At 37.1% G+C, this 25,745-nt stretch overlaps 2 non-coding genes across 2 annotated transcripts; both read right to left on the bottom strand.

Moving 5' to 3' along the window:
* Nucleotides 1-4,298: 4,298 nt before the first annotated feature.
* TRNAG-UCC (transfer RNA glycine (anticodon UCC)) lies at nt 4,299-4,369 on the bottom strand. Its single transcript has one exon. It is a non-coding gene; the product is annotated as a tRNA-Gly (tRNA).
* A 1,444-nt stretch (nt 4,370-5,813) lies between these two features.
* On the bottom strand, nt 5,814-5,886 carry TRNAH-GUG (transfer RNA histidin (anticodon GUG)). The gene has a single exon. It is a non-coding gene; the product is annotated as a tRNA-His (tRNA).
* Nucleotides 5,887-25,745: the final 19,859 nt, after the last annotated feature.

Here is a 25,745-nt window from a genome sequence, read left to right as displayed (position 1 = left end):
TGGCCATTGGTTCACGATACGAATACTGTTCTAGGGATGTCGCTAATAGTTTCTGCTAGACAGAAGTACTGTTTTGAACGGGCTGGCTCAGCAGCAACTCCTGGTACTGTAGCCGTGGGAACGACGGTTCGGTACTCGTTGCTGTGACTGAGCCTAGGGGTTGTCTTTCATAACAATAGCAAGTTCGTAACTGATAGGTGCAAATAGGGTTGTGTTTATACAAGTTCGACAAAAAAGGAAAAGCAATGAATCCTTTGGTTTCCGGTAGATGGAAGATCTGCATGAGCGATACAAGAATTCTTGTATAATAACAATCGATTAATAAGAACCTATTCGGCCAATCCAAACGGGTTGCGCCATAGCAATCTTTGTTGTAAAAAAAAAATTCGCTCTAAACCCATCAATTGAACTCACCATGGCCCCAGTACCTCTTTGCTTTAGTATAGTTGCCTTTTTTTGTTTTTTAAGTAAGTTAAGAAATCTCCGGCACTCTAATAAGACGTGAAACACCCGATGCCATTTTGACCTCGATGTGTGAAAAGCGCCTTTTTCTGCCATATGTACTGGAAATTACCGGGAGACGTGGTTGGACAGTCCGGATTGTTTTCGCATAACGCTGCGATCACATCACATTGATGACCGTAAATCACCGCTATGAGGCTGAATTCTCTTAATGAAAGTGATGAGGTTTTTGACTTTGATATCCCCTTTCAATTTGCATTCCATGCAATCGGCAAGCGGAGTCATCAATTAAAATGACAAAAATATTTTCACGTTAAGCTGAAAAACTCCATTGTTGGCCAGCACTTCAAGCGCTGCCAAAAAGAACATATCACGGTAAGACTATAACTACAATAAGAAGTCTTTTCAAAAGCAGTGGCTTTGGCCTGTTGGGGTCCCGGTCCTTATCTTCTGACCGGTTAACTCAGTATCCGGAATGTAAGATGATTCGCCTTGCCTAACTTACCTATTACATTTTGCTTCTAATACATGCGGCAGCAAAAGCTAGACAATGTTTAGAACGATAAGTTTATTACTACATTTTGCTTCTAATATAACCGTAATGCGGTAGCAAAAGCTAGACAATGTTTAGAATGACGTGGCTGCAGTCATTCCAAACAATGACTAGCTAGGATTGACGTGGCTGCAGCAGACAGACCTAATTTTGGCTAACAGATGGATTACGTCTTTAAAAATAAGTTTATTACTACATTTTGCTTCTAATATAACCGTAATGGGGATATCTTTATGGCATTCGTGATCTAACTTAAAAATTACATTGGGAATGGGAAAACGTATAGTCTAATCTCGATCGAAAGATAGAGCGGCTTGGAAAGGCCAACCAAGATCGGATATAGCTGGTTTTCCGCGAAATCTATTGCAGTAGAGCGTACAATGTTTATGGTTTGGGATAGAGCACTCAATGGGCTAGGGTGGCCTCAAGCCTGACCAACCTCAAGGAAACTCCGAATACAGGCCATAGGTTTGTATAGACAGACTTTGGGTGCTAAGATCCGGTAAAGCAGGGAATTAAGTAAACGTTATATGTAAAAGGTGGGTGTCTAGTTTACGATTGTTTGAAAGTTTATATAAAGTAGACTTTTGTCTATAAGTCATTTAAATCGGTTATTGTCATCTAATATAAGAATTTTTGCATAATAGGAAATGATAGTTTCTTGAAAAGAAATAACAAAATTTAGTCAAATTGAAGGTTCTAGCAATACTTTCTAACGTTAGGTTTAATTGAATAATCAATAAGATGGTTCTGCGGGGTAGAGTAATTGGCAAACTCGTCAGGCTCATGATCTGAAGACTGTTGGTTCAAATCCAACCCCCGCACTTTATTAATAAAGAAATAGCTATATAAATTAAGTATCTAATCATTGATAAGGAACTTACATTAACCAAAAAGTCCTGATAAATGATAATTGAGACATTAAAGAACCTTTAATTAATGGTTTCTATACACGGTTGTAGATGCAACCAATTTGCCAATAAAAACAAAAGAAAAATGGCCAATAAGAAAATAGCTATATTATAACATACCCAGATAAAAGTAGAATCGGATCCGAAATTCAAATATTTAAATACACAGATTTCCTATAAATACTAAAATAGTCAGGAATCCAGATAGTTTCGTGCTGCGGATATAAAGACAATCTTAGCATTGTTATATAAAGGATGTTAATGGTAAAATATCTATAAATTTATTACCGCTGGAAGAACAAAAATAAGGACCAAAGGCTGCAACCTGTCCAAATTTGGAGTCATTTTCTACCTATATCTCTATTTAATCTTAATTTTGATTTGAAATTAAGTAAGTGGTACTTACTAATTCCTTTCTTCTTTTTCCTACGTATATTCATTAGCAAGCCTATCATACAAGAAAGTTGCATGGCGTTCGGATTTTCCATGGGTTTGCTTCGATATCGTGTTTATATTGTCGTACGTTATGATTCCGGTTGTCTAATCTTTGTGCATTTAATGCACACTGCATAAAAATGGCCAATAAGGATTTCATACAAAAAAACTACAAACAATAAGGTTAATGAAGGCTAAGATAAAAACTCAATAAAAGAGACTTCACCAGCGGAATCTGATATTTCAGATATTGAGTATGATGATATGTTATCAGAACCTATTTTGAAGTGCTTAAACTAAATGGGAATTGATTTCCGTAAAAGCCATGATCGAATGCTCACGCTATCATAAAAAATAAGATAATATAGGACATCTTGTTTGTTTGTCTGTCAAAGGTCCACCAGGCAAGCAAAGCCCAGACCGGTTTAGGAGACATGATAACTGCTTTTGGCCTTATCGATTGGCTTATTGCAGGCAAGCTAAAGGCAAAAGGTAATGTGTTCTTCGGAAGAGCAAATGAGCTAAGCTAACTTAACTCATTTAGAAATAAAAATGGAAAAAAGTGTTTTCTGGCGATAACAATACTATAAATAATCTGCTGTCAACCAGACAAGATGCCTTTGCTTAAGTTAATGCCAATTTAATTAATAGCAAAGCCGTTAGCTGATCAGACCATGCATTATTTTGTATATTTAAAGTTATGAACAAAAAGAGGAAGAGATAACGTACTTGGATAGATTCTTTAAGTTTGAAATCTATCGAGATTTCAAAGCAAGATGTTCACAGTGATCTTACTTTTAGGCCGGGTGACAGAGTGGTTATGTAGAGGACTGCAAATCTTTGTACGTCGGTTCAATTCCGGTCCCGGCTTCCAATAATATGATGCTGAAAAGCAACATCAGATAAATTTTGCCCTTTAGCCATTAACTTTTTCAATTTTAATGCTGCCTTATACGAATATGAAGAAGAAAATCAAACAACATTAAACATTTCTTAATAAAGTTAATATATAGTTAGGGCAGTTTATTGAAAGGAGGTCTTTCATGCCAAAACAAATGATTACCCATAAAGGAATAAATTGAATCTAAACTCCTAAAGCTGCTTTCTTTAATGCTTTTGCTGTTATCAGGTAAACATAGTAAATATGAGCAATATCCTTAACTGAAGCTCTATATTTCATGGCAATTCTGATTTTTGTATTAGCGATAATGATGTGTATTTAATTTGTTTCGGAGCAAGACAACTTAATTATTTGACTCATAAACCAATGTCTTAAGCCACAACGCCATATCTTTAGTAGGTATGGGTTTTTTTCTTTTTATCTCAAAGTACCTACGATTTAGATTAACATGTACCTGTCCAGCCTTTTTTCTGCACAATCAAAGAAATTTATAGGTATTTTTCCTTTTATCCGTACAAATTACTTTCCATTTTCTTTATTGGGTTCTTATTTGTGTCTTAAGTAGTTTCATTTATTTGCCTTTTTAAGCACAATATCATTACTGATGATTCTATTCGCTGACATGTAATTTTTGAATGGAAAATCAAGTCCTTGTGAATAGACAAGGCTAGGTGCGACGGTTTCGCAAAAAAGTTAATGGAGCACATTATGATCCATTAGCCTAATTAAGTCAACTCGACTCCGTCCACCCGAAGGGCGTGAAAACCGTAATGCCAGCCAAATAAATTTCCTGTCCGGGCATGCCGGCCCAAGCCTGCAGCGCTTCGGAATGAAGGCCCGTTTGGAGACATTAGTTTGCTAAATCAACATACAATAAGATTGTATCATAAATGAAAATCCCATTTCTTTCTCTACTTCCATTTACCTAAGAAACACCGAGATGATGATAGGCATAGGATGACCCATTGAAAATCAACATTAGCTTAATGTTAGTTTCCTTATGGCCATCTCTTATCTTGCCTGTCAAAAAGTTACTTGCGAATAACGGGAATCGAACCCATATCCTCTGCTTGGAAGGCAGATAATCTACCGTTAATCTATATTCGCTTAAGTTTCATTCCCAGATATTCTAAATAAATCGTTTCTATAATACAAATTAACCAAAGTGGCCTTCCATGCGTGCGCAAAGACCTTGTCTTGCTCAAGCGCCTAGTAAAATGCAAGTGATGGATTATTTATGTTTAATTCGTTTCATATACGATGATTCATGGAACGCCATCGATGAAAACTTTCCGTTCATATCTCTCCAATGAGTAAGCGAAAATTCCTTAGCGAGTTGCGATCCGTTAAGGTTGCAAAAAAAGGACTCGCACCATTAGAGTTAAGATTAAGGTTAGATCCCTAATGTATATCGGCCCGGTCTTTGGGATCCGTATCCATTGTAAGCCGGGCCTTAAGACCTGGAGTTATGAGAAATGGTATTTTCTTTGTTTTTGCTATCAGAAAGTCTTTGGGCATTGTTAAGATTATAGGCATTTTTGGGATCATATCAAAAAGACCTTTGGCCGGCTAAAGGAATGGAAACGAAAAGAAATGAAATTTGTTAAAAGTAAAGTCTCGTATGGTTTTGACGTACTTCTATCCTCGACAGATAGCCCAGCATTAAAAGCTGGTCAGAGCTTATGGTTACCCGGTTGGTTAGATGCTATTAATAATAATAGTAACTCATTATTTTTCAGTATTGGACCCGGAGGTTCACCACGCTATTGCTTTGGGTTTACACACGTTGATTCTAGTGAAAGGTGCTTTAGATGTGCGTGGTTCCAAACTCATGCCAGATAAAAAGGAATTTGGTTATAGTTTTCCCTGTGACGGGCCGGGTAGGGGAGGTACCTGCGATATATCTCAGTCCAATGGCAGCTCCCTTCAATCCAAAGCAAGGCTTTAAGTATCCTTCGGGGTCCTACAAAGCAGTATACTATCACCCCTACTATGCAGTATTTACTACTTGGGGCTATTCAAGTATTGTCAACACGGGAGGCTAAGGCATGGTGTCTTATGTAAAGCCACGTATTAGATTGGCAAAATTAATATCAATACCGCCTACCATACTAAAGCTCGTTATGCTGCAGCTAAGTGGGTTCTTCACCACGAGACTCTAGCTGCTAAGCCGCCGTGTGATGGTTGCCGAGGTGGAGGGAAAGGAAAAAGGGCAAACCCTCGACCAAACCACTTTCGTGAAAAAAACTAGGGACGGAGTCGAACCGTCATTCCAGGACCAACACATTGCCATTATGTTACCTAGTTGGAGGTGACCTTGGCCACCCGAAACTAACGAAACGAAAGAAAGAACAAGGCCATAATGATTTCATATTTAACAATCCCGAGTCAAGCTAATACAATGGCCCTTCCTTTAGCTACAAACAATAGTTTCCCAAACAAAGCCAGCCTTCCTTGAGCTACAAACAATGGTTTCCGTCTGTTTTTGATATTTATAACTGTTTGTATCGTTTGCTGATAGCAGTCAAGCGCGTCGAAATAGTATGTTTTTGGCAAGTAACGGGATTTGAACCCGTGTTTTCAGATTCACAATCTGACACTCTAACCTATTAAGTTATACTCGCCCTCGGGGCTCTTTGCAAGCTCCTTTAGATCCAATATAGGCCCAAGCAAGTCTGGGATCGATTTGACTAAATATAAAAGGAGAATCGGTTAAAATGAGACAGAGCTTTCGTTTCTCTTATCTACCCATCTTAATAGGCAAATATGCTCACTATCGGACTTGAACCGATAACCCATAATGGAACAGATTTTGAGTCTATCGTGTCTACCATTTTCACCAAGTGAGCAAACAAAGCTCTCATCAAAGGAAATGTACAATAGGAATTTTCCTTACCTGGCCTGCTTAATCCAATCCTTTTTTGAAACCACCCAGTTGCGCTTTATTTATGGAGCTTGCTTTAATTTGGTCAAGCCCTAAATATCTTATCAAGACATAAAATTTTTGCCGCATTTTGTAGCTGGTTTTCATTTATCTATGTTTCTTTCTCGTTGTCCAACCTTTTCACTCTTTCATTAGTTCATATCCGTCTATTAAGGAACCAAGTAACCGAATATGCTTAGCATATACGAAGCCAGCTGAGATGAAAGGAAAAGATTTGAATCTTTATCAGCTCATTATTATTATTATTCCCAATGGGTGTAATTGTTATTATTTAGTTTAGTTTCATTTAGTAGCGGATTGTTTTGAACGAAGGCTTGTTTTCTTCTATAACATGATTTTTTTTCCTAAATCTTAATCAATATCCATACAACAGCCAGCGAAAGTGGCGAAATGGTAGACGCGCTATCTTGAGGTGATAATGAGGCCACTCATGGGAGTTCAATTCTCCTCTTTCGTAATCGTTTCTGAATAGAGCAAACAAGGCCCTAGTAAGTGGAATTCTTTTATTTTCAAATGTTAAGGATCCGCGCAGCTGATAAGATTTCATTAAATTACTACAGCTAGGCGAATTGCATATGGATCCAGGCTCGATAAGTAGCTTTCAGACTTGATAAGTGGCTTTCAGACAATGGCTATGGACTGCTAGTAGATGGCATTTTGGATAATCCAGTTTCTATCCCTTTCCGCATTATATATCAAATTCTTAAAAAAGGTACCAGGTCAGGGAGTTAAAAGCCCAATGCTCTACCAACTAAACCATACACCCAAGTATTATTATTACTATTATCCATTCTAAGAGAAATTTTTATATAGTAATTGAACGACAAGAAACAACTCCCAGTTCACCGAGCAATAGCTGAATGTAAAAGAATGGCTGCCATATTTACGTTAATCAGAGGTAAGGCCGTGAGTCATTATGTCAGGAAGGATTGTCAATGTTCCTTTCATCCATCCACCCTTATCGCCTAGTGTAGGTCAGGAGTCCGGAACGTGAGATGGCCTTACAGCCCAGCCTAGCCGCTTGGTTTTGGCTCTACAATGTTACACAATACCCTATTGATTGCCCTCTGATCCAGTCACTCAGCCAATCAAACCAATTACACCTGCCTACGCGTTTTTGAATTTTCCTGGCTTAAGGTTTTTTGAGCGACAATTTATATCTCTGACAATTCATAATTTACCTAGCCAACCCTTAACGTCAAAGCTGAGTACTTTGTGTTCTCAAAGTCGTAGGTCCATTTGATAGGGCATGGTAATGTGCATAGTCTTGTAGTGGGCGATCCTATGCTCGGCGAGTTTCACTAGCCAGCCCAGCGCTCGTGCTCATCGGAACTAAAATTTCTAGTCGGATTGCCATCATGTGGGGAGGTTTAACATAAAGTTTTGGCATGCTTTGCCTTGCCATAGCAAAATAAAGCAATTTATCTTGTTTTGCCGTAGCAGCTTTAAGGGGAATCCAAGGTAAGGTGTGTTGATCGGCTGGCTAGTCATTGGCAGCAAGTGTATGCCTTATCATAGTAAAGCAAAGCAATCACTCTTTTTTGGCATGCAAAGCTCTGCCTACGTAAAAGGCAATCTCTATTGATTGCTATAGATATCTATATATCAGATAGATGAAATAGTGAATAAACCACCGAAAAAGATTCAAACCTTCGAATGACAAAATCAAAACCCGTTGCCTTACCACTTGGCCACGCTTCACAAGCATAAAAAACATATATTTTTATAGATAACAATGGCGAGATCTTTAAAAGGCAATTGAACTAACGAGGAAAACAGCCTATAGCACAAACAATAAAGGATAATTACCTATGTCATTAAAAATAAAAAACTAAACGACATCCAATCAAGCATTAGGCAAGCCATATAGGAAACGATAATAAGATCCCGGGAGTAGATCTCGCTGTCAAGAGGAAACCGGAGGGCCTGTACCACCCGCATTTGGAAACCTACTAGCAATGAAAAAGCACCTAGCGGACGCCAAATAATAGAAAAGAAGTCTGTATACCACCATATGCTGCACTTCGTTAAAAGCAGCACTCTGTCGAGATGCCTAGCCTGCCTAGCTATGCTTGGGCGAGATCCATCAAGCAATGAGATAGCCGTATGATGGGTGACTCGCACGTTTGATTTGGAAAGCATTTATTTAGCCTATACCATTCACAGCGCGGCAGGAGCTAGCTGTCTGTGCGAGATTTGCTTGCCTACCCTTTACCGCTATACTTCGTCATTGAGTTGATTATGCGAAAGTAGGCCTGCCTTCTGTCACTACTAGACAGTACAGATAAATGATTAACTTTACCATATTAGTTAAAGAACCCTATCAAAGTAAAAAATATTAGCTGACAGATACGTCAAGAAAACCATTGAAAACACTGATTATTTACCCATTTTGCTAGTGAAAAAGAAAGATGACACGATACATCTTTGTATTATCGATAGAGCTTCAAATAAGGTAATTATTAAACTTGTTTTTCAATGTAAAAGAGTTGTTTGACTAACTTAAAGGTGCAAAGTATTTTACAAAGACTAACCTTAGGCAAGGTTTTCATCAAGTTAGAATTAGAGCTTAGGATATTTTCAAAACTGCATTTCGAACAAGTTATGAATACTATGAGTTTTTAGTTATGCCTTTTGGTTTGATTAACGTTCGACTACTTTCATAATACTTATGTTTTAAAACCTTATTTAGGTCAGTTTATATTGGTTTTTCCTGATTATATCTTTGTTTTTGATAAAGTAAGAAAAGAACACTTTATTTGTTTGCTTTATTATGAGAACATGCTTTGTATGCTTATTTTGGATTTGATTTTAGGTTATCTAAGAAGTGCCAACTCAACTTAGAAAGAGAGAGAGAGTCCAGAAAGTCTAGAAAATAACGTAAAATCCTTTTCGCTGTCTTTTTTACATTCACGCTCAAAAATTCTAAAATATTGACACATCCCGAAGCCTTTAAACACTTAGCCATAATAAGCAAGGTATATTAATGATTGATATGTTTATAATATTATTAAAGCTTATTTCACGAAGGTTTCTTAAGAAAAAAACCACATAACGTCTTCATTATTACAAAATTAACACCTTTTATTTCATTAATAAAAGGGGAACTACATAAACAACGATAGCAGAACGACGGAGTGCAATGATACAGAAGTCAATTAAAAGCAAAAACGTTCACAAGAACCATCAAGAGAAAGAAAGACGACAAAGAATAAGTATAGCATGGAATATCAAAGCAAAGAGAAGAGCCAGTATAATAGCAGAGAACGAGGATACCAAAAAGAATCAATAGCAAGGGATTTCAAAGGAAAATCGTAAGCAACTAGAATGGCAAAGGAGGAGGATAGCAGAAAATAGAAAGATATTCCAAAGCACTACTACAATTACTCTACTATTATCTCACAAGTAATAAATTGACTCCTAAACAACAGTGCCAAATGGGAGGTAAGGGAAGCTACAAGGCAAAGCCCAAGCTGACCTAAACCAACTAAGCAACAAAAAAAGCTAAGATTCCTCCAAAATACATCAAACCTCACTCAACTCGTAACCATATGTAGATCAATAAAAACCATGTCAAATCTGGTCTTTGCTTTATTGCACTCCTTATGTTGTGTCAGGGTATATCGTTAGGAAGTCTCAAATGTCTCCCTACGTTGCTATCCTTTCACATCGTGATGATGAAGTAAGGAGCCAATCCGGACACCCATGGTTGTTGTAGTGTTTTAGGTAGTGTAGCTGTGAAGCTACTCTCTCTTTACTCACTGAAAATCACGAGCAAGAAAAAGATGAAATGAATAGATGCAACCAATGAAGCTCAAAGAGAAGAAGAAGAGAGATGCAACAAGAGAAGAGAAGGAAAAGAGGGAGAGAAAGAGAGTTTGCTTTTGCAATGGGCACAACACAAATGAGTGAAAGCATACCTTTTATAATCTTATCCAAAACCATATATGCAAATCCATTTTCCACTGTCTTACAAAGTGTTTCCATACTTTTATGCTTTTATGTGGATTTAGGCCATTATAATAGAACTTATTTTAAGGCATCTTTTGGGAGAAAAAAGGAACAAATTTCTTTTACAAGTTAGATCAACTATTTATTGGTCCCACCGTTGTTTTCGATCATTCTACCGAGTATACTGAAGTAACAGGGAGAGAAAAGGCCTACTTGACTCAGCGGTTAGAGTATCGCTTTCATACGGCGAGAGTCATTGGTTCGAATCCAATAGTAGGTAAAACTTATTAGGTACCATACTATGCTACGCCGATACCTAATAAGTTCTATTATTTGAGATAAGTTTTTAGGGTAAGTGCGGAAATTTGCGGCACTCCCGAAGAAATCTCTATTTACTTAAATCATTTTTTCTTCTTGAATCGTTCCACTTTTCGTTTCCCACGATTTAGGAGATAGAAAAACTGTAATTAATTAGGATCTAAAGCTTCTGATCAAGCTTTGGCCCTTTTGAATGCTAAGTGAGCCTCGATCATCTCTTTTTTCCCTTGGGCCTTAGCTGAGTTAGCCTGAGCTATCCGAAACGTCTCTCGAGCTTCTTCGGGATCGATTTTAGTAGTTCGTTTCGCTTCATTAACAAGTATTGTTACTTGGTTATCGTCTATCACGGTGAAACCACTTATTAGTGCCATCGTAGACCACTGTTCATCATGACGTATTTTTGACACTTTCATATCCAAAGCTGTAAGAAGCTAGCGTGATTGGGCAATACACTAACCTGTCCACTGCTCGTCAATAAAATGATTTCCCGAACTTCAGAATTCCAAACGATTCGATTAGGGACCATTATACGGAGATTCAGTACCATACTTTTATTGACCCCCCATTTGTAAAGTTGCAGCTTTTTTAGTAGCTTCGTCAATGTTACCAACTAAGTAAAAAGCTTGCTCGGGAAGATTATCCGATTCTCCAGAAAGAATCATTTGAAATCCTTTAATGGTTTCTATCAAACTAACGTATTTGCCCGGAGACCCAGTAAAGACTTCTGCTACAAAAAACGGTTGTGACGAGAAACGCTCTCTTTTTCGGGCCCGAGCTACCGTTAAACGGTCCTCCTCTGATGATTCATCCAGTCCTGAAATGGCTATAATATCTTGAAGTTCTTTGTAGCGCTGCAAGGTCTGCTTAACCCCCTGTGCCGTTTTGTAGTGTTCCTAACCCACGATCCAAGGTTGTAATATAGTCGAAGTCGAATCTAAGGAATCTACGGCGGGGTAAATACTTTTAGCAACTAAACCTCTGGATAGCACGGTTGTAGCATCTAAATGTGCAAATGTTGTAGCGGGAGCCGGGTCAGTTGAATTATCCGCAGGTACATAAACAGCTTGAATGGATGTTATTGATCCTTCCTTAGCTGAAGTAATTCTTTCCTGTAAAGATCCCATTTCTGTACCAAGGGTTAGTTGGTAACCCACAGCGGAGGGCATTCTACCTGGTAAAGCAGAAACTTCTGATCCCGCTTGGACAAAGCGAAAAATGAATAATGATACATCTTGTTTGTTGACATCTCGAAAATACTTAGCCATTGTTAAAGCGGTTAAACTGACTCTCATACGAGCTCCTAAGGGTTCATTCATCTAACCATAGACTAAAGCCACTTTTGATTTTGATACATTCTGGCGGTGATCTCTTGAAAAAAACCAGATCGGTTTACCATACCGGCCAACTATAATGCCTTAAAATGGCACGCTATAAGAAAAACAATGTTAGTTATAATAGAAACAATGCCTATTTGAAACCCTGGCAAGAATCAGGACAGAGAGATCGGATTCAATGCTAACAGATGGATTGAACCGAACTTTAAGGGCCAATGGATTGGATTATGCCTTTACCCAGGGGGAAGATACTGTACTGGCCTAACGGCGCATCGGTGTCCAAAACGTAATATGTCCAAACCTCAATGTAGGGAAGATGTAGTTGATACCGTCAATGGACTCGAACCCAATGAATTGAAAAGTAATTTATCCAACTCAAAAATACGAGAATCGGATAATAATTACTTAGTCCTTTTTGGCTCCTTACCCTCTAATGTAGCTTCTCAATTTCATTTGGAATTGAAGCGACAATCCATTGATGTATCGGGTTGGTTACCCTCTCAAAGATACACTGAACTTCCTTCACTAGGTGAAGGAGTTTACGTCTGCGGCGTAAATCCATTCTTGAGTCGTACGGCAACGACTCTAATGAGGCGTAAAAAATGCCGGTTAATTGGAGCACCTTTTCCGATTGGCCCCGACGGCGGGCGTGGATAGAAAAAATTTGTTCTGCATTTGGTATAGAACCTTGCGGTTTGCAAGAAAGAGAGGCTAAAATTTGGGATAGCCTAAAAAATCATCTTGAAATAAGGGAAAATCTGTTTTTTTTATGGGAGAAAATTCGTTGGAAATCTCAATAGCGAGATTCTTGATTCGATGTGGAATGATTGTTTACGAAATAGGTATCCCATATATGGATAAGAGATATCAGGCTGCTGAACTACTTTTTTTGAGAAACACTTGCGAAACAATGAATGTTCCAATGCCACGAATTGTAGAGAAACCAGACAATTATAATCAAATTCAGCGTATGCACGAATTGGAACCCGATCTAGCCATTACTGGAATGGCCCACGCAAATCCTTTAGAAGCAAGAGGAATTGATACAAAATGGTCCGTTGAGTTCACGCCCAAATTCACGGGTTTACCAATGCAAAAGATGTGCTCGAGCTTGTAACTCGTCCTTTAAAACGTAATTTCAAATTGGGAACTTTAAAGCAGAACGTCTTGCTGAGACAAAAAACAAATCATTAAAGAATTTTTCACTGGTAAATAAAAAAAACTAGTTTCTAATTAGTAATAAAAATAGCAATAAAACAACAAAAAATTAACAATGAGTTTCAATCTATCTTTTCTATAGTAAACGTTACGATTTTTTACTAAACATTTCCATTGAGCCCATGCATAGTATGAATGTCAAACATGCTATGCAGAGGCATACAAACTATACGTATACTACCTTCTAGACATTACGAAGAACATATTGACTCACGCGACGTAACTTATTTGTTTTATTTGTCCAATTCGATTTTTTGAATTTATAAATTAGTAAATGAATCTATCTATCTATTGACTATTAATTCCAGAATGAGGATATAATAAAAAAGGACTTTCTGGTAGTAAATAGTGTATAATCAATCGTTATTCATCAAATAATATAGGAGGGAGAATCGGATATTATTAAAAACAATAAGATCAAATTAGGATCTTGCTTTTTTGGAATGACATCATTTGTTTGGATTGGAAACGCTAGTTCCTTGTTAATCCTTGGATTTTACCATGGCCTATTATCGACACTACCCATGAGTCCTTCGCAGATTTTATGTGTAAGATCCTTTTTTATAGAAGGGAGCATCGGTGGAATCACTGCATTGATCGGATCAATGATTGGTCAATTACTTCTATTTTCAGCCATACTTTACTCCCCTTTGTATCTAGCGATATTGAAGCCTCATATCGCATTGCAGTAATACCATGCATGTTTTTCTACTGGTTTGAAACAAAAAATCTACCGGATTATCAAGTTTTACGACCTATAAGATCAATTCGCAATTTCAAAATAGTTGTTATATTCTTAACTAGTTTTTTATTTCAAATATTGAATCCAATTTTGTTACCAAATCCCGCGTTATTTGGCGAGATTGCTTCACCTCTTTCTATTTCGATATAGCAATAATCCATTGTTTCTAACAAGCAGTTTTCTGGGTTGGTTAATTGGTCATGTCTTATTCGGCTATAACGCTAATCTATTGGTGCTTCAAGTAGAGAGAAATTCAACGATACCGTATCCGCTGACTAAACGTATCATTCATAAAACTTTTAGTATTATCTTCTTTATCAAACTGTTGCTTTGCCTCGGTAGGGCCCCCGTATCTTTCTTGACGAGAAAGTTTCAAAATGAACTAATTAGCTACGACAGGAGCTGCCTCGATTTACCATCCCCTGTGCATTGGCTTTGTAACCCAAGTGGCCGGCATCTTTTTTTGATCCAAATAGAACAAATCGGGCTCTGCGATACAGAAAGAAAAGCCGAAGGAGTGATCAACGCATTGTTAAAAAAAGACAATCAACTTATTTTTTTGATAACTGTTTGGTCGATGGTAAACCACGATTGTATTTCACGTCACTATCTAGTGCGTCAATTTTTAGAAGACAATTAGAAGAATCATTAAAGAATTTTGATGTTCTACCGTTAGAGCTTTATTCATATCAGAATTGGATTTTAGATCAAGCGAAGAAAAGGGAAAATTTACAGAATGAGCTGAAGGATCGGATCAAACTTATGGAGCTGAACTCCATACTTTCGGAAGCGATTGAACAAAAAATTGGATTGAGGGACGAAGAGGATGCGGAAAGAACGAGCATATCTAAGATATATGATCCTTTATTAAGTAAATTTTTTAGGGGCAGGATTCCGACTCCACAGTCGTTTCTAACAACAAATGACTTGATCAAACCGATAAAAGATACATATAGAAATTATGCAGGAGAATTTCATTATAAAAATCGAATAGCTAATTGGACCCGATCTTGAAAAATTGCATCTCATTTAAGAAATGCACATCTATTGGATTAAAGTAGTTCATTTGTTACTATTTTGTTACTTTTGCTCGTATATTCATAAACATTCTATAACTCAGGAACTCGAATTCTCAAATAAAAAACACTATAAAGAAGTGTCTCGCCGGCGGCATTTGAAGTGAATAGCCGCCTTGCCAGCGATTTGAGTAAATTATCCATAATGTATGGATATTATATGCATAACATGGATGACAAAGACATATATGAAGGAAACAATGGGGGTCTACGATTTAAAGACTTTACTAGTGATTTATGTAGCTTATGTAGACCATACATTTTATGCCGTTCTAAAGAAGACAATGTCTTTTTATACTATTTCTATAGGGCAATTCAATATCATTATAATAAGGTTCAATAAATATCATGGCATAAAGTCCTTCATGCCCAATCTCTAAATAATGTGGATAGTAATAATCTAAATAGTGATAAGTAAAAATAAAGGTTGTTTTGTTTTCATGGCGGATAAGGGAATGCTTTTCAGATATCCAATAACCTTTATGACGGAAAAGACAATAGCAAGAATCTCTACGCATAGAAGGATAAAGGAGAGGTCTTAGAAAAGATCGTTTTCTCCGTTTCAGTTATTCCATTGATTTTCTAATCCGTTCCTTTTTATTTCTATATCAGGCTATGTTTTATTAGATAAGATCTTAAGAAGCTTCTCTAACGAATATAAGATCACCGCAAAATACTGTAGAACTAGGGATACTAACTATTTAAAAATTGACATAAATATGTTTATGATTTATTAACTATCTGGCCTGGGAGATGTGCTCGCGGAAGAGAATGCAGACCAAAATAACATCCGATCTTCTTTCTAGAAAGGGCAAGAGATTAATATGTTTTCCTTTCATCGTTTTTAGCTTTTATATCTTTTCCTTCATGGGTAATCCGTAGGAAAGGGATAACTTTCACGAGGTATTTGATTTTTCGGAGAAATCTTTGGATTGTCGTTTCTTGAATGGTTTTCTTTGCAGCGGAGAGGAAAATCCTAAAGTCAAAGGCAAATCTTCGGACCTGCTTGCTTTCCTCCATTTCCTTAACAGCCTTTCTTTTCAAATGAAGGGAAATTCCCATTTCCAAATAAGGGCTCTCTTTCTCAGATTGAGTCTTTTATGCCAAACATTTTCCCCTATTTAACGACGGATTTTAGATCCCGGAGCCAACATTTCTGTCTTCTTCTGTGCATTTCTCTTGCGTTTCTAGTATTCATAGCCGTGGACAGTTTATCACAACCTTCGCGGTTGGTTATTGTTTTATGCTTTAATTACTTAGGATTACCATTTTCTAATGCTAAGTATTGCAATGTAAGTTTAGGGTAAAGTCAAAGGCAAATCTTCGGACGTCAAATAAATGTTTTTTTTTTGCAATTAAGTCTAGCGATCAAATCGCATAAATTTCTTGATCTTAATGCTCTCAAGAAAATGACATAACGTATCCGATATCATTCCAGGCGGTACTCGTGCAGCAAAAGCATTTCATCAAAACCTTTGGGTCTAGTGAAGCCTGGATTATCCTTGTCTCTTAAAAAGCAGTAATACTATGCAATTTGATAGCAACTTTAGCGATTTCAATTAAAAACAACATGGACAGGCTATTAATATTTGATTGTTTAAGGCCTATTGGCTTTTATGCGAATCTGAATGGCTTTATCGGTGGGTTTTCGAGCCTTTCTAGCTGGTCTTTGGGCTTTTTTCGAATGAATGATTGTTTTCGTAATCGATTAACGGAATGGATTTGTAAACCATACGGAATCACTATTTACGGAAATAGGATAAGTAACTAATTTATGCAATTCCTCCGGAGAGATGGAATCTATCAGAGATACAATAGAGATTCACGATCGATTGGCTTCGGATATAGCTATAAAATCTTTACGTACATTCAGTACAACTAAACTATCTGGGATTTCGCGTGTTATCAATCCTTCAAAGCATTTCTACATCTTTAAGAAACGTGGACTGGAATGCGGGCGTTCTTCACGTCTCATATGTGTCCAATTGGTTGAGAAACCACCGATCCATTTGGAATTGATACAACTTGAATTAGTCTTTCCCGCCACTCTCTTTATCATGTCGTTATATAAAGAATCAGTATTCATTAACAATAAATGGCCATCTTTACAGGTAATGGATCCAAGCGCATTACGAGCAATCCTTAAGGATAAAAATGTTTTCTACAAATCCACAATAGCTCTTCCGTGCCTAAAGCCATATAAACATTTTTAATAAAATGGCACGAAAGGTTTCCGATAGCCTAAATGTGCGCCTGTATCCAGTAATCCCTAAAAAATGACTCTCTTCTCCTTTCTGGAATAATATTTTCTACCTTCTCCCTTTCTCATACATGGCCGATTGATTTCCGTTTCGTTCACTTTAGTCTAAAAAAAAAAGAGGCTAACAGCACACATTCCAATAACTTTTATTGACAATTGGCCGTCAACATAAGGTCTGTTTTTGATATTTATAACTGTTTGTATCGTTTGCTGATAGCATATAGTACTAAATGGCATGCACTGACAAAAATAAGTGCCTGCACTTTGGCTTAGTATGCAAGTTCTCAGAAAGCAATTCAAGCCTAATGGTTGACGGTACGGTAATGAAGCCGGGCAGACACCTAATGTCTTTAACCGCTATCATACCGGCTAAGGTCTGCCGGTCTCCAGATCATGGCTATGATTAAACATATTAGTCAACTGCAGGCAATCTTGACTTTATAGTATAATGAAAAAAGACAACAGGTTATAAACGTTAAACAAATATACCGCAAACTTTGGAAACTAATAGAAAATACGGATACTTGCATAATCTCAGAAGATCATACTGTTATGATTAAGATAGGTGCTTATTGTAGAAAAGGGCACTTTTATAGGCTTAGTAACTGAGGCAATACTGCCATAATTTCTATAAAGAAAACCACGCAAAATTAACAGATAAGATTATTGGAACTGAAAAAACAACGCTGTGTTGCTTTTGTTTTTTTAGTTATTTTAGTAGCCTTTTGGCTAACGATCTGCCTGTGTGATAACGTTTAGGTAACAAATTGCATTTGGGAAAGAAGGTCAGCTGGACAAACTGCCAAACTTTTTATTCTTCTTTCTTGCTTAACACGACGCTTAAACCGTTTTTGACATGATCGGCTTGGTGATTAAACCAAACCGATTTAAGGGTCATTTAATAAAGGTTTATTGCATCGTTCAAATAAATACAAATCAGAATTATAAAAACATAAGCCTATGAAATAGCTACGCCTGGTTCTAAACCAATTAATGCAAATACGATCAAAAGAGGGGCGAAATGTGCTAATAAAAAAATGCCTCTCATAGATAACATGGTCCAAGCAAAGCCACTTAGGATCTTGACCAAACTGTAACCCGCCATCATATTGACAAATAAACATATTCCTAAGCTTAATGCACAGGGACAATAAGGGATTAGCTCCAAAAATACTAGAAAAAGTACTAACAGCAAAGGTACTCCCGGCGGTGGTGAAAAGCTGAAAAAATGAAGCCCATGTGTTTAGGACCCTACTACGATGATTCCAAAGGGAAAAGAAAATAAAGGACCCAAAGTAATAATAAAATGACTAGTTACCGTAAAACTATAGGATATTATACCTTACAAGTTACAGAATAGTAAAAAGGTAAAAGTGACGGAAATCAATGAAAAGAACTGCTGTTTCGGGGCACCACTAATCTATTCGTTCACCAAATTAGGCACAAATTCGTAGATCATCTCCACTAAAAATTACCAAGCATTCAGTACCAAGTGTCCTCCATTCGAAACCGCCAAATGGACTAAAAGTAATACGAAACCTATCATGGGAAACATGAACGAAGAGGGATTGATAAATAAAAGATAAATATTTCCTATATGGATGGGAATCAATGGAATAATGGCAAATTATTCTAGTGGACTGTAAGCCGTGATGAATTAAAAGAGTTTGTCTCAACACAAGAGACAGTCGTTTCTGACGTTTATCGAGTTTCCGGGCTATAGCCTTTGGGCCCTGTTTCATTCAATATTTCACACCCCTAAACTGCAATCCCACATCCAGCCTTGAGGAGTTACTTATCAAGGCAAAGCAGAGATAACATGCATAAAAATATTCTTTCGCGATGCTGCTAAGCTTGATATATTAATATTTTTATCATAGCTTAATTAGACGTAAATTGCAACCATAGATATCTTATTAACTTTAGACTGTATGAATGCATGGCTAGTTGTCGCGCGCGAATTTGCTTGTTCGCTATGACAAATTCTTCCGTTTAGCTAAAATTTCTCAATATAAGCAAAAGAAATGGCCTGGCTAAGGCTATGATTAACAAACCAGTTCCTTTACAAGGGCCCAGATAATTACTTCTCACAAACCGCTATCATTAAGGCTGCAAAGAGGGTCAACTCTATTGAAACATAGGAAAGTAAACAGATTGCAAATAAACACCGAATATCTGGAAGTGTAAACGGAGCCACTACAAACGACAAACAGACTTTTAAAATATGACGATGATTTGGACAGCTCCTCAAGGAAATAACATTTGATCCTAACAAAGCAATCACTATTATCAGGGCTTAAGGGCACATAAATGGAATCAACAAGGTACAAACGGTTGGCATTGCGTAGTCAGAAATCTTAGATTACAACTTAGTTGTCAGCAAATCAATAAATATGGTGGTTAAGCAGTAAAAAAAGTGCCGAACACTAAAAACTACCCGGACAAAAGTAACGAGAGGAGATAAAAAAAGACAGAAAGCATTTAAGTAGAGCAATTTTCTATAAAATTCTCTCCCGCTCTCGTAACAACTAGAAATCAAAGAGCACCAGATTTAATGAATCGAACAAAAAGATACAAAATAAGGACGTGATATTAAAGATATAATTACATATGTACTTAATGCCTCCATTAATTGTGTACAAATAAAAAACAAGTCTAAATAAAGCAAAGGTTTGGCCAGTAAAAAAATAAGCTCTTCCGGAAACAGATAAAACATAAACCATATCAAACTAAAGCATATCAGTATCCAAAAGCCACGAATCCTCAGTTCTTCTACGATTGTTTCGGATATAAAATATTTCATCTATTTTGAAAGAATTAATCGATCTTATAGCGATTTCGGCATAATTTTATCTCAAAAGCGTGAAATGGATATAAACTTCTTAATTGTTGCCCACATATAATAATTATATCATAAAGGTCCTTTGGTGCGGAATATTGGACTTTTCTTTTCAGAACATTCATAGTTTTCATGTGCTTTCGCTTCTATCACAAAAAAGAGATCCAAATTGAGTAACTTGTGTAAATAATAAAAGGTATTTAGTTGACATTGCTTTATTTCATTCCATTTGCCATGAAAGGATATTTACGGTAATTCTCCAACCAAACCACATATTATCAATTTTTGTGCCTTGGCTAGTATATGGTAACTGGCTTTGTTACAAGCCAAGCTATGCTCATGATTGCCTGATTAGCCATTCTATATAGAATAATCTGACAAGCCAGGCATAGTGAAAAAAGGCTCGATTCAAAGCGCTTTAAAGACAAAGATTTTGTCACCACCAAACCAACAGTCGAAGTTTCGTTAATCAAGCTAAATGCTAAAGCGCACTTTTTTTTAAAGGTAAAGGTCCGAATCCGATTTCTTTACATGGAAAAAGGTAGAAAGTGAACTGTATTAACTGAAGGAAGTTTCATTAAAGCGCTTCTGATTGAAGACATAAAATTAATCAATTTTCAACATTCTTTAGCATCACATGCTGCAATTATTTCGTGCATTATTGGTTACATGTCTTTAGGTTCTGTTTTTCATGTTTGTCTATTTCATTATTATATTAGTTTCGGGTTAAAGTAAGAAGGTTTTAAGTTATAGTCAACAAAGGCTTCATAATAAAATTGAAAACTAAAGCTAGCAAAACGAAGTGCGCAACAACCCATTGACTGCGCCTTGCCTTAATCGGCTAAGCAAATTGAGTGTTTAAAAAAAGCCAAATAAACGTTGTGGAAACAATCAGAGATTACTCTGATTTTGTCACATAATATTCGACACGATGATACTGACAGAAAGCAGCCCTCCTTTAATTAAGAATTCGTATCAAAACTGCTTGCCTTGTCGCTTGAATCTAACTTAGCAGATAGCTGTTGCCTTGAAAGGAACATTTGCTAAGCCAGGGTAAAGGAAATGGACTTAAAAAACCGCATATCGCCTATCGTATTATGTACATTTCCATTTCTTTTTCAAGCAAAGCGCTCAATATTTTTTGTTTTTCATAGTTTACATCGATGGGGTTTGGACGTTGTTTCTTTCCGACCGAAACCCCACTGTGAAATTCAACACCACGATATAACGTTAAACCCATTCATTGAGGTGGCCAATCAAGAGCTACTAGAACACCAGATATAAAAACTACCCAAGCCAATGAAAGAGGCAAGAAGATTTTCCGTCCAAGTCTCATTAATTAATCATAACAATATCGTAAAAATGCTGCACAAACCCGTATATGTACAAACGGAAATAAAATGACCTTTATACTGAACCAGATTGTGCCCGAAGTCCCCTAAAAACTAGGAATGTTTGAAATAAATGGCCAACCCCCCAAAAAAAGCAATGTACATAAACTAGAAGAGTAAAGGCGTGGCTCTATGACCAAAGGCCCAATACAATAAGGCCTTTGGGCCTTTCTCAAAAAACCGTACATGACATTTTCACATCATACGGCTCCGTTCCAAAAAGAAAAAGCCGGCAAATTAACGCAATGTCAAATCCAATCCGTCTCGCATGGATGTCTTGATGATGATTGACGGCCGGAATTGATTGTAAGTTCAGGCTGCCTTGTAAGACTTAGAGCCTGTATGGAGCATCCAGGAGAGGATCTAGAACTTCTCTTCCCGCCAGCTCAAAATGAAATAACAACAAAAAGTGAACTAAGAAAATTACTTGCTATAGGCGCTTCATTTTGAGCCTGTCTCAAAGAAACCAAATCAAATTGAGGGGCCTACTCGATTAAAAAAAACACTAGAATCTAGTTGCCGCAACAGATAAGCAAATAATTCTATACTTTCTTCATCTATCGGCCTCCCTTCACAGTCCTTTAGACCACTTAGCTAATATATGGCATAAGAAAGACAACGCAAACTTTGAAGTTTGCTGACAACCATACAAAGCTTGCTTAAAAAAAACAAAACTAAAAGGGTCTGGAAGAGTCATCGGCATAAAGATTTATGGTTTTGGCCTCACCCAAAAGAAAACGATCCTTTACAAATAAGCAATGCCATCTATGCCGCTGCGGGCTCAAATGAAATACCCAATGATGGGCACTTTTTAGTATTTTGTTTTTTATTTATTTAGCAGAGATCTCCTTCAAGCAAAAAACAAGTCTTTGCAAATTCCTTACAGAAGGTAAAGTTAAATAGTCTAGGCCCGATTTGCCCATAAGATACCATTAGCTCTATTTGGCCTGCAATCGTTTCAAACACATGAGCGCATGCTTCGCTGTCATTTCAGTAACTTATAGTGTTTTGTGGCCTTTTTATAAATGTGAACTATTGCCAGTGAATCTTTTTTTCTGGAACCAAAATGATTATCCCTGTCCAATGGGTTTACATTCATCCCTAGACGTCAGGTACTGTCTCTTTTCCTGCCGTTTTCGTAGCCGTCAACTGTAATCCGTGCAAGTGTATCCGCACCCGGAAACGATAAGAGATTCATTACGGTAACCTTTTCGGGGTTCGAGCTTAAGAGCACACTTATCCATATGGGCATTCAATAGTATAGATTTGGAAAAGAATATAAGGTTAATTACTTGGGATATCTCTTCAATCCTAGATAGCTCATTAAACGGGTTCGCGCTTCATGGCTGTGCTTACACACTAGGCTATTTCCTTTTGAAAGCTTTGCGGAATCTATTTGTGTTCAAACCGTCGCCCAAAAGGGTTTACTGCATAAGGCCCTTGCTTGAGAAGACGCTGGCTTTTGCGAAAAGCGAAAGCCTAACGAATGTCAGATGCGAAGCTCCGCACCTCATTAAAATCATATTAGCATATTCTCCTAAAGAAAATAAAACAAACCCCATTAAAGAATATTCCACGTTGTAGCCAGCTACTGGTTCAGCCTCTGCTTCTGGTGAATCAAATGGGGCTCGATTGATTTCTACTAGACAGGAAATAAAAAACATAATCGATACAGGAAACAAGAGAATACGAAACCATATCTGCTCTTACGCCATAACAATCTCACTTAAATTACAAAAACCTACACAAATTAGTACAGTAATGATAATAGGACCAATAGATACTTCATAAGAAACCATTTAAGCAGCAGATCATAATGCTCCTAGAGAAGCATATTTGGGATAAAGAGTTAAACTATTCCACCAATCCGTCGGTGTACATTGAGTTCTCTCCGAACCATACAAGCACGTCACCGCGCATACGGCTCTTTACCCCAACAACTTGCTTTAGATTGGTAACAGGGTTTCTTGAAAGGATGGACTAAGCTTTATAGATGCAAGTGCCGCTATCTAGCCTTAGCTTTCGCGAAGCAGATCAATCGCTAAAATCGCGGCTATGTGTTTTTTGTGGAAATCTTGTGATATGTCCTGCCTCAAATAATAAATTCACTAGACGATAATCCACTCCATTTCGCATCAAATGAAATGTGAGAGACCTATAGGCTCAGAACCTGCGCATCGCATTGGGTATAATTCGCTGAAATTAAGCAAACATCTGGACTCTTTTTCTGCTGCTATAAAAAAACAAAATAGGCTTTTGTTGGTTGTTACATTTTTTTTTTGAAAATATTGTTAAATATAGCAGATACCATGAGTCTTTCGATCATCCGCAAGAAAAACGTCTAACTAGATTTATCCGGTATCACCTATGGTTCTCATTCCAGAGGATCTGGAATGCTGCCGACTGGTATGTCGTTTAGTCTTTTATCTTCGAAGGAATAGGCAATATTTTTTATACGATGGGTGCTTTGATTCAGCAAACAAGCAATCTCAGCTGACGGAAAACAAAATAGCATACAGTTATTTGTTCTATCAACGAACACAGGAATGTAAAGATAACTGTAGGTTGTCGGCTGCCTAAGGAGACTTTGATTCGTAAAAAAGTTGCCTCATCTCAATCAACAGAGATAACTTTCATATAATATGCTTAGTGACTCCTTAACTGAACAGAATTAACCATGTTTCTGTAGCATGCCCTTTTCTAGCTTTTTTGCATGTATTCTTATTTCCAAACTACTTTAGCCCTTGGTATAAAAATCCTTTATCTTTGCCATCAGAATGATCTAAAAAGAAATTGACCCCCCTTTTTTTTTGGATGGGAACTCAGTTAGGGTAGGAATAACTGAGGAGTACCCAATTTGAAATCCCAATCTCGAGCATCTTTTTATCCACTCATATTATGATTATCTAGGACGAAATAATCCTTCTGACAATCTTTTCATTCATTTTTGGATACAAATCAAATAAATGATACTTAACATCTCTTTGTTAAGCTGACTCTGTTTTCTATTCAACCTTTTTCTATATCTCTAACTAAACAAAAAGTTGTTAGTGAACATCGACTGGTAGAAATATGTATGAAAAAAGGTTTATTAAGAAATATATTTTCTTTTTGTATTGAAAAGAAAACTGAGAAGGTTGAGATGGATCCAGAAGCAATCATTCTTTGTGGCGAACGGAATCCCGTTGGTTCAGATTGGAACTTTCTATGCAATTCCACTGTGCTATTAAAATATCGAGCATGGGTTCCCTCTGAAATAACCAATGAGGAGCCGTATGAATACAACGCTTCATGTACGGTTTCGAATCAGAGACGGTAAAATACAACCAAACTGTCGACTATCCTTATCTGGAAGTCTAAGTACAGTTGATATAGTCGACAACCAATCCAAGTATGGTATATTTGGATGGAACGGCGCCAACCTATAGGTTTCATAGCTTTCTTCATTTCTTCGTTAGCCGAGTGCGAAAGATTGCCATTTGATTTGCCAGAAGCGGAGGAAGAATCAGTAGCAGGTTATCAAACCGAATATTCAGGAATAAAATTCGGATTATTTTATGTCGGTTCCTACCCAAATCTCTTGGTTTCGTCGCTATTTGTAACGGTTCTTTACTTAGGCGGGTGGGATCTACCAACTATTATCCATCCCGGAATTAATCAGTTTTTCCTATCTATGAATGCTGACTATGATGTCTACCTTGGTGCGTTTGAAGTAGTAGTGAATATCATTATCACATCAGCCAAATCTTATTTATTTTTGTTTGCGAAAGGAAAAATCAAAGAAAAACTCGTGATTCTTTACCTATAGTAAGTTCCCGTATCCGTATTTCTCATAATGATAGTGCTAATTTTCTTATCTCTAGTTTCACTAAAATACTCTTAAGCAGTGCGCCGTGCATCTTTGACAAATTACAAGCCATCACGCTTTTCCTTCCAGGCAGCAAACTGTCATGTACGGAAATTCAAGCTAGCCCATAAAGTTTCTTTCTGCGCAGCGGAAACTGCTTATTTTCAGCGCCGATCCAACAATTAATAAATCAATAAACAATTAAAAAATAACTCATTTGCTCCTAAATTCACCAAATAACAAATGGATTGTACTTAGAGCAGGGATAGAAGCTTAACCGATTCTTTTACTACATCTTGTTAATTACAAAAAGCCAAAAACTAAACGATAGCAAAGCAAACAAACCTATCATTTATTCGCCCAACAAACAAGGCAAGCATTAAAAGAGAACAGCAGATATGAAAACTCAATCCTTTACCCCACAGATCATGCCATAAGCCCCATATGGCAAGGCCATCAAACAGAAAGCTTAATTTGCATATTGAAAAAAGCCTAGCAAATAAAATAACATTCAAACCCATGAACACCTCTATTACATTGCAGACAATTAAATCAACTAAACG

Source organism: Lygodium microphyllum, unplaced genomic scaffold (assembly GCF_053477565.2).
Source record: "Lygodium microphyllum isolate KBCC unplaced genomic scaffold, Lygodium_microphyllum_v1.1.10 scaffold_42, whole genome shotgun sequence".
NCBI lineage: Eukaryota > Viridiplantae > Streptophyta > Polypodiopsida > Schizaeales > Lygodiaceae > Lygodium > Lygodium microphyllum.
The sequence above is the reverse complement of the archived record's forward strand: the minus strand, read 5'-3'. Positions and strand labels throughout refer to the sequence as shown.